The sequence below is a fragment of the Desmodus rotundus genome, chromosome 9 (assembly GCF_022682495.2).
Source record: "Desmodus rotundus isolate HL8 chromosome 9, HLdesRot8A.1, whole genome shotgun sequence".
NCBI classification, from domain to species: domain Eukaryota; kingdom Metazoa; phylum Chordata; class Mammalia; order Chiroptera; family Phyllostomidae; genus Desmodus; species Desmodus rotundus.
In genome coordinates, this window is record NC_071395.1 from 7,349,502 (window position 1) to 7,363,735 (window position 14,234).

The 14,234-nt window shown below is 37.1% G+C and overlaps 1 long non-coding RNA gene across 1 annotated transcript in view; it reads left to right on the forward strand.

The window, feature by feature from the left end:
• The window catches only part of LOC123480614 (uncharacterized), a 178,149-nt gene that overhangs the window by 27,038 nt on the left and 136,877 nt on the right, over nucleotides 1-14,234 (forward strand). Inside the window, exon 2 of the long non-coding RNA XR_006656698.3 lies at nucleotides 5,251-5,365. This is a non-coding gene — a long non-coding RNA (uncharacterized lncRNA). The remainder of the gene's footprint in view (nucleotides 1-5,250; nucleotides 5,366-14,234) is intronic.

A 14,234-nucleotide genomic window follows, 5' to 3' on the forward strand; every position in this document is an offset into this window, starting at 1 on the left:
CCTTGAGCAACTTGCTTTGAGAAATAATCTAAATAAAATCTGGTTTACAAGGTAAATATGTGTTCTTTGGTGTGGTATGTTTTCATGTATTTTTCTTATTTTTAGGGCAATTGATAATCAACCGATATGACATTTTAACAATTCCTATTTGTTGTACTATAAAAAATGAATAGAAATTCTTCTATTGTTCCCCCTCTCTGCAATATATATATATATATAAATATATATAATATTTATATTTAATCCTCACCCAAGGATATGCTTATTGATTTTAGAGAGAGAAGAAGGGAGAGAGCAAGAGAGAGAGAAACATTGATGTGAGAAAGAAACATTGATCCGTTGCCTCCCATATGCACCCCAAACAGGGACTGAACCCATAACCTAGGGGTGTGCCCTGACTAGGAAATAAACCTGCAACCTTTCGGTATAGGGGATGATGCTCCAACCAATTGACCCACCTGACCAGGGCTCCCCGCTCTGCTTTTTAACATCTCCTATTCTTTGACACATTCCAAGGTATGGATATTGATCATGTAACTGTCAGTTATTGCTTTTCCTGCCTCCTGACAGAAAAGAAATAGCAGGGTGTTTCTTCCTTAAATGTTTTGTGGAATTCACCAATGAAAATATCTGGGCCTGGTGCTTTCCTTTTAGAGGTTTTAAATGTACTTTTGCAATTTATTTAATCAATATAGGAATGTTTAGGTTATCTATTTGTCCTTGTGTGAGTTAGTGTAGATCGTGTCTTAAAGAGAATTGGTCCATTTTATCTAAGTTACCTAATTTGTGGGGAGAGTTGTTCATACGATTTTTTCTTCTCTAGATCTCTTCACATTCTGTAGTTATATCCCCTGTTTCCTTACTATTATTTGTAATTTATGTATTTTCATTTTTTTTATAGATTGTCTGGCAAGAGACATCAATTTCATTGATTTTTAAAAAAAAACAGATTTTGGTTTTATTGATTTCTAAAAATTGTTTTCCTATTTTTTAATTTCATTGATTTCAGCTATAATTTTTATTATCTCTTTTTCTGTTTCCTTCAAGCTTACATTGCTTTTCTTTCTCTAGTATGCTATGATGGAAGCTTGCTTATTAATTCTAAATTGATTTATTTTCTAATAGTGCTTCAATGCTATAAATCTTATTCTAAACAATGCTTTTGCTGTATTCTAAAATCTTATTTTATGCTTGTGGTAAAATATACATAACATAGAATTTACCATTTTAACCATCATTACATGTATAATTCAGTGACATTTCATTTCTTCATATTTGTTATTGTGATTTCAAGGATTTCCTTTCAATTCATTGAGTCTCCAACTTTCTGCTAACATTTCCCATCCATTCTTGCATGTTGTACACTTCCTTTACTAGAGCCATTAGCATATTGAACAGTTAAAAAAAATCTCAGTCTGATAATTCTAATCTGGTGATTGCTTTGTCTCTTGATATTGAGTTCTTCTTGCCTTTTGGTATGATTTGTAATGTTTGGTGAAAGCAGGATGTGATGATGAATTGGATAATAGGTACTGAGGTAAAAAGCTCTAATGTGATGATTTATGTTAACTGGCCCAGTAGTTGGGCTATGTTTAAAATTTATTTTAACTATATGAACCTTGATTTTAGTACTTTCCTCCTATACACTGTTCATAGACTGAGTCTATGTCTTAATGACTTTTTCACCTCTAATCTACTGCTATCTCCCTTCTAATTTACTTCCATCTTCAAACTACGTCCTACCACTAAACCAGATGGGTTACCAGATATGAATACAACCTCGGGCTCCTTGCAGAGAAAACAGCCGCTCAACTCTTTTTCTATGACCTGTGTTATTGACCAGTGAGGAATGTAACAAAAGGCAGCAGATTCCTTCATGAGCTCTTGGGATACTTTTGAACATGGGGCCGTGTTTGGGATCCATTTGCTTGAGGTCTAGGTCTTTTTCACTCTCTGTAGTCGAGTCCTATATTAACGGCCCCAGTAACTGTGCATCCCTGTATTCACACCTGTGCTGGGAGCTGCTGAGACCCTCATCGGGCTCCACGATCCCCTGGAAGGACCCAGATGATCTGTCACACTCATGGTTGCAGTTTGTGACTGCAAGAAGGCTCAATTTTATCCTAAAGACCGCATATGCATTAACATAAAAATGCAATTAACCTCAAAGAAAAATAGGCAAGTAATATAATTAGAAAATTCAAAAATGGCAAAGAAAGCATATTAAAGGATGCTCAAATTCACTTGCAGTAGGGTAATGCGAATCAAAACATCAATGAGCAGTAGTTTTTACCCATCAGAATGCCAAATTTAGATAAAGGTATTAGGACCTATTGATAAGAGTATGGAGTAAAGAAAATTCCTAGGTTTTGCTGGTGGACATTTAAAAGGTTACAGGCCTTTTGCAATCACAATGTGTTGTAAAGGCAAATCTTCCAAAGGACACCAAAATCATCCTTACATAAATGGTAGTTTTTAACTATGAAAAGAAATCCTCTGAGGTGTTGTAGAGTCTGTTGATGGTGATATTCAGGGCCCCGCAGAAGTAAGGCCTGCTTGGGTGTGGTTGTTTGAGTAATAATATGGGTGTAATAATTTATAGTTGTAATTGAACATTTCACCTAAAATGTTGTATGGTGTGCTTGAGTGTGATATTGTTATGTTACAGAATTACATGCTTATGATTTTGTAATAAAAGGGGCATTATTTTTGCTGGACCCTGTATTTATACTTCTAGGGGTGGGATGGCCTGTCTGACTAAAGGAAGAAACCCCAAGGGAAAGGCCTTTCTGCTCCATCCTTCACTGTGACCGTATTAACCTTTGGAGTTATTTTTATCATAAGAACCTGTTACTTCTTTATGTCATATATATACTGCTTTGGCCAGGAATAATTTTCATTCTTAGTCCAACTTCAAAATTTGGTCTAATTTTAATCTCCTCTTGTGTATTTTCCCCGATGCTTTAATGTTGACTTGTTTTCTGCCCCCATAACTACCTGGTTCTATGACTATCACAGCATTCTCAACATTCTTCTATAATCCGTTATTAATCATATCCTGCATTATGTTCCAAACTCCTTAAGAAGGATGATTCTGTGTTCTTTTACTTTGTATATCCAATCTCTAGGGAACTTTTTAAATAGACATAGAATGTATGTAATCAATTTTAACGGGGCCAGGGATCGAATAAGCTTCAAGAATTACTTGGGATCAAAACAGTGTCGTTGGTCCCAGTTCTAAACATGATGTCTGGTGCTTGATGAGTATTTATTGAACAGACTTTTAATGAGTGTACCAGAAACAGCTTCTTTCAAAAGAAATAGTATCTATAGTCAAATGCTTTTTAAAGGAATCTTTCAATAGTATGTAAATCAAAATGGAACCCACTCTAAAAAACATTTTTAATCAAGTTAACCATTAGAAAAGAGTGTGTCTACTCTGTACTCCTGAAGATAAATGAATGTGCTTCTAATCTAAGTCCTATATTAAGTACTGAGCTTGTCCACCACATTAGAAGCTTCTGGACTTCGAGTCAGCTGGATCTCCTCCTGTAGATACAGAAATTGCTGAAACACACTGAATAGGCACATGTCTTAGTTGTAATCAATAACAACTAACTCTGGAGACCTTAATTTAATTTAATTTAATTTAATTTAATTTAATTTAAGTACGAGTATATCACAGCTCTTAAAATCTGGGGGAGTGTTGAGAGGGACAGTAATACGGAGAGGGATTATGGGGGGTCTGAAGGGCCAGGCAGCAGAAATCTGAGCAAGTATATTACAGTGCAAGAGCAGACAGAGTTTTTGCTCCCGCTATTGATGGCCATCAATCTGCTCATAACTATTCTCAAGGCTGTCTCATACTTTTATCATTAAATGCTTTTCTGACCTGCATGAGGATGGTGGGGTGGAGAGCCCGGCTTCTGCAATGGGGAGAGGCAGCCATTTTCTCCCACCCCTTCCCCAAGGAGACCAGGGAAGAGGGTGCTGGGTATAAACAGCCAAAAAGAAATCTGTCCGCTGCAGAAGATGATGACCACATGGTGGTATCCATCAATGATACCATCCTATCTTTTCAAACCTGAAGTCTAATCAAAATGGAAAATAATGATATTTCAAGAAAGGAACCGCATCTGATTTGTAAAACAATAACAATATTAAGACTAATCTATGGAGCACAGAACTTCTTATGCTTCATGGTTCGAGTGTCAGATTGGTGTAGATATTACCATGTAACAGTGCCGACAGATAAGCAAGAAATGACTTGTCAGTGTACAGAGATTATAATTCATCGACAGTGTGTTTCACGGTGACTTCTGATGTCTGCACTAACGTTCATGCTACACAGAGAAGGTGGTTTGTGATAGGGTGTGCCTGGCGTTGCTAGCAAATTGTTTGATGAGATTATTTTGGCACAATTAAATTAACACAAGATGTGGACTCCTTGTGATCTTAGGCTGTCTGATGTTGGTGAAATTATACCCTAAAAAAGTGATCATTATGTATGGATAGGCAAACTGTGCAACATTAGACTTAGACCAAGAGCTTTTGTTAATTTTAAAATTTATTTTATCATATGATCGATGCTGTGATATGTATACCAAAATAACATCTTGCAGTCTGGTATAAATACAAACAAGCTTTGTTGTCATCTTAGGAGGTTGGAATGGGGTATATGTAGGTGGAGATATTAATTTTACCTGTATTATCTTTTTATTAATAATTTACAAATATAACTTCTAACAGTATTTCTTAAAATGAATAGTCTCGTAAAATGGTATTTTAATTTCAGTATTCATTTGCATTTGATGCTGATTATATTTATTTGAAGACAGTGGTCATCATCATCATCATCATCACTATTTGGAATTTAAAAGAAAATAAGAATATTACTTTAGCAAGTTTATTGAGTCTGAAAAATTTTATCCATATTCAGTCCATCAAACAGTCTTCTCATTTTTAAACCTGTGAGTTGGAGAAAATACTGTTCTTTCTACCTTAGTTGTGAACCAATGATAAGTCTTTCTGAGCAAAAAACTAATTAGTAGTTATTCTGTGGTTGGATGTCAGAATGCTTTCATGTTGAAAAATAAATAACTCCCTCCCCCCAAAATACCACCAACAAAAAGAGTTTAGTGCATTAGTATCCAATAGTAGATGTTGTATTTGGCGTAAGGCAGTTTCTGATCATAGTCTCAGTCCGTATTTGAGGTAAATTTATAGCTGTGTGCATTTCACTTCTTTTAGACACCAGCGGCTCTCAACTGGAGGATGGGGAAGGCTCGTGGGGGACACTAGTCACAGTCCAAGATGAGAAACTGAAACAGTTGCCAAAAATACCACAGGATTCTGTCTTCCAAAGGTATGTCAGTGTCCTGTTTCTGTTTTTCCAATTTAAGAAGTTATGATGGATACATGTAGAAACAACTTGGCTTCAGAGGCCATAGTTTGCTATTTTCAAGGGAAATGTGATAAGACAATAAATATGATGCCCGTGAGTGGATTTATCAACAGGAATCATGTACAGATATGTGTCTAACACAAGAGATATATTAAAAATATTTTATGTTTGTAAGGCAACTTTATATTCCTAGTGACTAAGTTTTACTAAAGTCCAAGCATTTCGTGTCCATAATTTCTCTTACCTAACAGTGGCAAATGTCCTCACAAAGCATACGAATAGAAGCTATTTTCTAAATTGTAGATACGCTGCAAAGTAGTTATTCAAGGTGCAAAAAAATGTCACGTCATTGGATTTTAAGATATTTTATTTTAATTTTAAACGGTAATGGAATTTCTGTATTTTCTGTGGCAAATTAACAATACCGTATACCACCTTGAGTACAATATTGATTATATCACATAAAATCTTCTGCCTGAGGTTTAAGTTACTGAGTTTAGCATCTTATTGGTCTGATAATTGCATTTCAATTTGCTTTGGGAAACCATGCCTGGATTAATTGAGTCATTATAGTTAAAGTTGGTAATAAACAATAATAGGAAATATTTGTCTGTTTAAGTGCTGTTATTGCCTTTAACCATTTTGAATTATTAAACCATCCAAATCAATACTGCTCACTTATTTTTAATGATGAGTTCAATGACATAAAAGTAAACAGTTTTAGGAAACGACTTTCTCTTTGAAGCCCAGCACATGTTGCTATGTATGCAGAGTGCAGAGTGAACTTGAAGCGGCTTTTGGCAGTTTTAAAATTATTGTTAATTAACTTTTCTGCTCAAATTCCTGCAAGCTCAACTGTAGTTGATGAGTTATCGTTGTACAGCCAATAAATCCTGAAGTAATTTCATAAACATAGTTATTTAACCTAAATTGGATTCTCCATCAATCGAGACAAATCAATTTTTAAATGCCATATTATTGTGGGTTTTAATAATACTGCTTTATGCTTATATCAGTTTATACTTGAAGAACTTAGCATTTCTGCATTCTAATATTTCTGCAGAGAAAGTGCTAAAATGGGAATATAATTAATAACATATATTACAAACACATGGGATTATTTTTGTCTATTTTTTCATTAATTCAAGTTTGTTAAATTCACATTCTATATTTCTTTATACCTATATTTTCTATGATGAGAATTGCTTCAAATTTGTTTCCAGTTATCATGGATTATATACATATTTTTTCTTAATTTAAAAATCTAATAACCACCTGCTTCAAAGAGTTCTACACTTATGAATAAGGTGGAGAAAATGATATCTTAGACAGTGAAATATGCAAAGGAGATCCAGGGTTAGATAAGACTCATTCTGGGTTAAAACTGGAATATTTGATTTTTGAAAGAATTTTAGGAGTGATAATACATTTCTTATTAGTTTAATCAACATGGAAACAAGCTTTTGGTTAAAGGAATATGTGCTTGAAATACATGTTATAACCAAGTGAAGAGAGTAAAATTCTACTGAAAGCCTAGTTTACTACTTTTCTTGAAAAAAGGGGGGTTGGAAACAAGACTGGTATATTTTGTTTCTGCATAGCTAGTGTGCTAAGAAAGACTCATTCATTCGTTCATTCAATCATTAATACAGCTCTGTATGACTGTATGGTAAATGTTCATTGCTAGGTGCTGAGTCAGCAAGGCTGGGAAAGAGTCATTCTGGTTGTAGAGGCTCCCAGCATAGTGGGGAATAATGACAAAAATGTGCTCTGTGCCATAAGAGGCACCTGTCTAAAATGTTAAAGATGCTGGGGAGAGATGCAGTTGGGAATGCTGGGAAGCTTTCCCAGAGGGAGATATTGGAGCTAGTGTTAATCAGACAGTTTGATATAAGGCTCTCGACTTTTATTCTTGCATTTTATTCCAGTGGAAGAGATTTCATGTTACACTTTGTCTAAGTTCACATTCCTATTTTCAGCACTCTTACCTACATTGTCTCACAGAGTTTTAGGTGATGCAAAGACACTCTGGTTCCATATGATCAGTTTGCAGAGAGTCACGTGGACCCACAGCCCCGAGTTCATCCTGGGAGGTGGGGAGCCCATTGGTGAGCATTCTGACTTTAGTCCAGGGGGCTGCCTCTCCTCACACTTCTATTTTCAGATTATGTTCTTAATTCCATTCGAATTTAGAAAGCATATGAAAGTCCTAGATGTAGATAATTTGTGTTTTTATTTATAGCTTTGTTACTTGTATCCAGCTCCAAGGCTACTTGTGGTGACCATAAGTTCATGAAGGATTCCCAGAGAGAGGGGGAAGGAGAGTAAGGGAGGAATAAAGAGGGACGAGGGATAGGGAGGAAAGCGGGGGGAGAAAAAGAGAAAAAATTCATGCTATTCATTATAAGTAGCAAAGCAATTCAATGGATGCAGAATATTAAAAAAAAGAATATGTGGTTATACAGGTAAACATGATTTGTATAGCTGGATTTGTAAAAGTTGCTGATGAACACTATGATTTCAATTCATCAAGAAGCTTCAAATGAATGAATGAATACGATTACATTTCTGAGATCTTAAAGAGAGAGAGACTATGAAATGAGGAACATTCAATTAATTGAAGTGTGAAAACTTGACCAATAGTTTAAGCTATATGTAAGTTCTTTTGTGTCCCAATTCTTGCTTCTTCTCAGAGGCCATCCACCTTTCTGCCCTGTTGACTCTCCCCACTGATTTTTGAGGTCAGTGTGAGAACAGATTCCTTTTATGCCCTGGTTCTTTATTTCACAGTAGCTATACTTGGCCATTGAATAATGCTACAGTTGAAGGGAAAAGTCAGCTTTTCATTAAGTCTGGGCATCTTGTAGAAAGCCAATGAGGAGCTCTTGGTGTCCAGCTGGGAAATGACTGGGCGACTCATTATTTGCCCCTACTTGATGGGGCTTCCAGACTTCATTTTAGTCTTTTTGCTTGCCTTTCAGCAGGTAATATTCTACTTTAAGGTGACAATTTAGATCACAAAATTATCAATATTTAGTTATTATGGTCTTTTTTTTAGTTTGTTTTATTCTCTTGGAGGTGGTGGGTGAGGTACAGTAGATCAGCCAGTGGACTGGGTTCAAATCCCAGTTTTTTTTCTCCAGATAAACATTAAAAACTCCTAGGTCTTCCTATTGTAAGTTTTCTTTTGAAATCATTATTGCTACATAATCCATGTTCACCAGAGATAGTTATAGATTTACCTCTTTAAAAGAAAATTTGTTTTTCTGCTGTTTTGAAATGAATGCCAAATTTCACTAGGGAAGTTTAAATGTGACAGGGTTTTCTTTTTTGTTTATTTGCTTTCTTTTGTTTTGTTTTCATTGGCTATTTTCAACCTAGACCCATTACTCCCCACATTAATTTTTCTTATTTTCCATGCCATTTGTTAGGGCCCATTTTTTCTCTATAATATAGTATACCTGGGAAAGGTTTACCCAGTTTGTTTGTGTTGTGTTGGAAAGGATATGCCAGTGAATGCCATTATGGATTGGTTAAATTGAGTTTGTATTGAGTTATTATCTAAAATGGAGCAAATTGTGAGACAGTCCTCTCAGATAGTCTAGATCATTCTATCATCCATGTTGCTAATCCAGTTTTTCCATGGATTTTTTGGTCACTTAGTGAATGAATAGTTAAAGTTGATTAAGCATTATTTTCTCTGTTTCAGACCTGTGCTGTCCCCATGCATCATCTCATTTAACTGTTATAGTAGGACCTGTAAGGGCTCCCCATTTATAGATAAGAAGCTGAGGCAGGACGAGGTTAAGTAGTTTGCCCAGTGTCACGGGCTGCTAGGTTGTGGACAGAGTTGGCACTGAGGCAATGCAACTCTAGGATTGGTCTCTTCACTCCTCGCTATACTCCATATCAGCAGAGAAAATGGCCATGTACAAATGGTAGAATAAAAGGAGTGTGTTTATGTATATATATATATATATATATACATATATATATATACACACACATATATATACATATATATGTATATATGTGTATACTTTTAAAGACATGTATTTAGTGCATACATTAATTATATATTAATACATTCTGTTTTACATTGTGTTTTATTCTCTACTTAGAAATGTATCTACATATTTTCTGCATAAGAATAAATAATGTTCTCTAACATGATATAAATAACTATGTCATAGAATATCATAGTATGAATAAACCATAACTTACTTAAGTGTCCTCTACTTTTGAATATTTATATTGTTTTTAATTTCAGCGTTGTGGAGTGATGACTCTATGTTGATGCATAGGTGTCTTAGTTGGCTTGGACCGCTATAACACAGCACTATAAACAGAATGGCTTATAAACAGTGGAAACGTATTTCCCACCGTTGCAGAGGCTGTAAGTCCAAGGTCAGGCTGCTAGCGTAAGCAGGGTCTGCTGAAAACCCTCTGCTGGGTCGCTGACTGCGGACTTCTCACTGCAGCCTCACAAGGAGAGCAGGGAGGACGACCACGTTCTTTCAAGACTCTTGTGAGGGCCGTAATCTCATCTGTAAAGGGTCTACCCTCATGACCTCCTCTAATCCTAACCTTTTCCCAAAGGCCTCACCTTTTAATACCGTCACTTCCAGGGGATACCTCTTCAGCACATGGGTCTAGGGGAAAGACAAACATTCAGTCTAGAGTAATCAGTAATTATTTCTTTCAGATACACTTTTAGACAGAATTTTGGGACCAAAGAGTTTGAGCACGAGCTCTGCTTAAATCACTTAACACTTCAGTGAGTGAAGCGCTATATGGTGACTCCCCACCCCTCCCAAGAGGTTGTACCCTTGCATAATCTTAACTACAGAAGAAGCCTGTGACTTGCTCTAGTCAGTAAAATATGGCAAGGGTGATTGGAACTCAGTCCCTTGGTTAGGTTACATTATATGACAAAGATTCTTCTTGATTCAGTTTATGTCCCATAGACTGCTTTTGAGTGGGTCTGACTTAATCCAGTAAAAAGTTCATAAAAGAGGATTTGGGATCCTTTTTCAGAAATGCTTTCCTGTTGACCTTGGTTAAGAAAGTCAATGGGAGTTCAACAGCTGCAAGAAAGTGACTCTGCCAACAACCTGAATGAGCTTGTTAGCAGATTCTTCCCCAGTCCACCCAACACCTGGATTGCAGCCTTGTAAGACCCCAAGCAAAGGACTTGTGACTGGACTCCTGGCCCATTTATCTCCTGTGAGATAAATGTGTGTGTTTTTTTAAGCCATTAATTTTGCAGAGCCAGTGCTATAAATCCCAGTCAGAATGTAAAGGTGTGGGAATGAGAGGATCTGGTGGTGTAATTCCTGGTCTGAGTGCAGGAGAAGACCAAAGTCCCAGCTCCATTACTGAGAAAGAGAGTGGATTCCTTCTCCCAGCTTTTTGTCCTATTCAGGCCCTCAATGGGTTGGATGATGCCCACCCTACCCACACAGAGAGGGCAATCTGCTCTATTCATTGTATTGATTTAGATGCTAATCTCACTCTGCAACATCCTCAAAGACACCTCCAAAAGCAATGGCTAGCCAAATATCCAGCCAAATATCTGGGCACATTGTGTCCCAGTCAAACTGACACATGAAATTATCAGAGAACAAATCCCCAAATGGAGCAAGCTGGGGGCCCAAGAAATCAGAGGGAGAAAGATAGTTTTGGTGATAGTAAAAGCATATTTATAGGAATTTTTTTCCCCAATGAGATACTTTAGCATTATTAATTATCACCAATTCAATCCTTAGTTCAATTTATGCTATTCACTCATTTAAAGTAATTGTACTCATTTAAGTAATTGTAATCTTTGGACTAAGTCTAAGCGATATAGTGGTTTTGTTCAAACATGCCATGGGATTACACTGGGAAAGCCCCATAAGTGGATGATTCACTTGATCTTTTAGTAAACATTTCCATAGCTCCATGAGGTTGATTCTTGTTCTGGCTTGTTCTGTATCAACTTGGCTAAGTTGAGGCTCATGTTCCCTGAGTCTCCGTTCTTGGATAGTTGTGGGCTAGAGTTGGCCTGAAGAGGAACTGGGGCGGGATTTGTTGGATGGAGGTGTGGGAAGCAGTCATTACTCACAGAGAGTTGTACTATCAGAAACAGAGGTGGCCCTTGGGTCCCACCTCATTGCTTCTTTTTCCTGCTCATCTTCTGGATACAGAGCCCTGCTGGCCCACGGCGGCACCAGGTCCACAGCAGGCATTTGAGGATGGGCACACGCAGAGGTGGCAGCTGCTTTCCAGAGGCCATGGCTTCTCGTAAGCCACTCCAGAATATGCCTCTTTGTAATTCTTCTTTGGTGGTTAAACAGGCTTGGCCTTTTGATTTTCCAGCAAGTGCTGACTGGTGCAGTGTCAGTGGTTAGACGGCCTAATTAGTGACTTCTCTGATCCTCTCGCTCCCCCTTCCAGATGTCTATTTACCCAGGCTGCCCGCACCCCAGACGCAGGAGTGTGGAAGGGAATGGTTGCCCCTTGGCCCCAGTGGCTCTGCTTTCCTGACTGAACACTGACTGACTGGTAGACACAGTTATATAACTCTTTTTCATACCGAAGCTCAAAGAGGCTGATTGATTTGCTCAAGGTTTCACAACTTGTACCTGGAAGAACTGGGATTTAACCTAGTTGGTCTGACTATAAGGCAGGGATGCTGAATTCTAATGGTCTCAGAGGACAGACAGGTGAGGTAAGGATGAGAGCAAGAAATATTTACAAGCCTAGAGTAAGAAATATTTCTCAGACAGAAACAATTGGAATATTCTAGTACATAGCTCTGTAAAGCATGTACTCAAGCTTCACTGGCAACCAAAGTCTTAAATTATCAATCTAAAACCTTTGCTTTCAGTTTAGGTCAAAGTATTCAGGCTTTTCCTAATAAAAAAAATAGGTGACTATAAGTTACACTTGAATATCTAAGAGACCCATCAAGGCAATTTTTGCACTAAAGGAGACTGTCAGCTGAAAAATTAAAGCCAGACCTCTGTCTTTTATTGATTGATCATCCTGGCATGTATAAATTAGACCTATGTGTAGCTCTAGATGATTGCTACTAAGTAGAATTTTTGGCTTAGGGTGGTCTGGTTTTCTGATACTTCAAGAGACTCGTATAGGTTGAATTTTCAAATAAAATTTTCCCAGTTGAATTTTTTTTGTTAAAATAAAATATAGAGATAGGAGAGAATCTTCCACATACTTTAGGTCATTTATGACAAGGATTATGCAATACTATAACACCCTATCACTCTTAACACTGTTAATAAACATTTAGTATATGCTTGTGGCTGAGCATTTTTAAGTTTAGTGAAATATAGTAACTTGTTACATGTTAACTAGATCATAAAGTTTTTGGATAAGATATTCTGTAAATGAAAGCTGAAAAGCATAAACTAGCGGAATCATCTGTACTGAGTTTTTCTAGATGTGAATTGGGCAACTTACAGAGGAGTGAATGAGGAAATGGAGCCAAGTTCTCCATACCACCCAGCCCATAATCCACAGTTATCGTCATACTAATCTATCTTAATTTATCCCTGCTATTAGTGCCAAGCACCTATGAATCATGGATTCATTACAGTGTCTTTATTCTTCTTGTAATCATACACTGAAAAAACATAGTACTTAATTAGTGGAATAACTCCCCCTTACAATAACCATAAATGCATCACACAAAAGCAGATCATAGCACACTTAGCATCCAGATTTTAGTTTCTAATTCCATGCTGCAATAAAAGCAAACATGGCTTCTTAGAGACTTGGCTGACCTGGAGCTGAAATGGTGAATATTGAAAACAAGCCTGAGCCTCTTGCAGGGACAGAAAGTAAGAAAGCGCCAAAACATCCCACTGCCACAGTGCTGGGGGCATGTCAGAGGGACAAGAGCCAGCTGAGGGAGCTCCCCAAGGCCAAAGCTGGAACAGTTTGATAAAGTAAGTGAAATGGTACTGGATTACAACCCAAAGTATAAAATAAATATCCATGAAGCCAGTGACATAAGTAAATACTTGAAAAAAGACATGAATGGTGAATACGCAAATCTTCCATGCAAATAATTTCATGTACTTTATGTAGATACTTCACCCTTACACATAACTGGTAGTTTCTATTAAGAACTGCACTTAAACTCAGAGTTTCCAGTATAGACTTTACTCTTCTACTTTCTTCTACCTTGAACCCTTTTATTTGGACTCTGTAGAGATGCAATATGTCTCTGGTTTCTTCAGGGGCTCAGAGGCAGGGCAGATGCTTGACCCAATAGGCTGTGGGTGAGAATTTGGGGGTCTTACACAGTCATTATACAGCCTGAGCCTTATACAGTCATTAAAAAGAAGAAGAAAAGAAGTCCTGTTTGTTTTCATCTCCACTATGAACACTGCCTTGAGCTTATAAGGCCTGTGATCCTGAGTTTTTCTAGAGTGGTGATAAGTGGGTTTTCTCCTCATTGGCATTTCCACTGTGTTTGGGTATGAGTTCTCTCCCGTGTTTACCAATGTTGGAGTTTCTGTCTCTCTGTTTCGTTCTTGTTTTAAGAGTGAATTTGAAGAAAAGCGTACAGAAATATGTTCACTTTGTCATCTTGAAACTGGAAGTCTACAGTTGGCTGCATAAGGGTCATTGTTATTTTATGACTAATCTCGGTTGACAATGGTATAAAAGCAGGATGACTAGCCTGATAAAATTCTACCCCAATATTCCTCAATAATGAAAATAGCCTTTCCAGCAAAGACATCATTTTGTGACATTTTCAAAGCATTTACTATTCTTAAGGAAAATATGAAATAGTTTGCGCCTTTCAAACTCTGCAGTC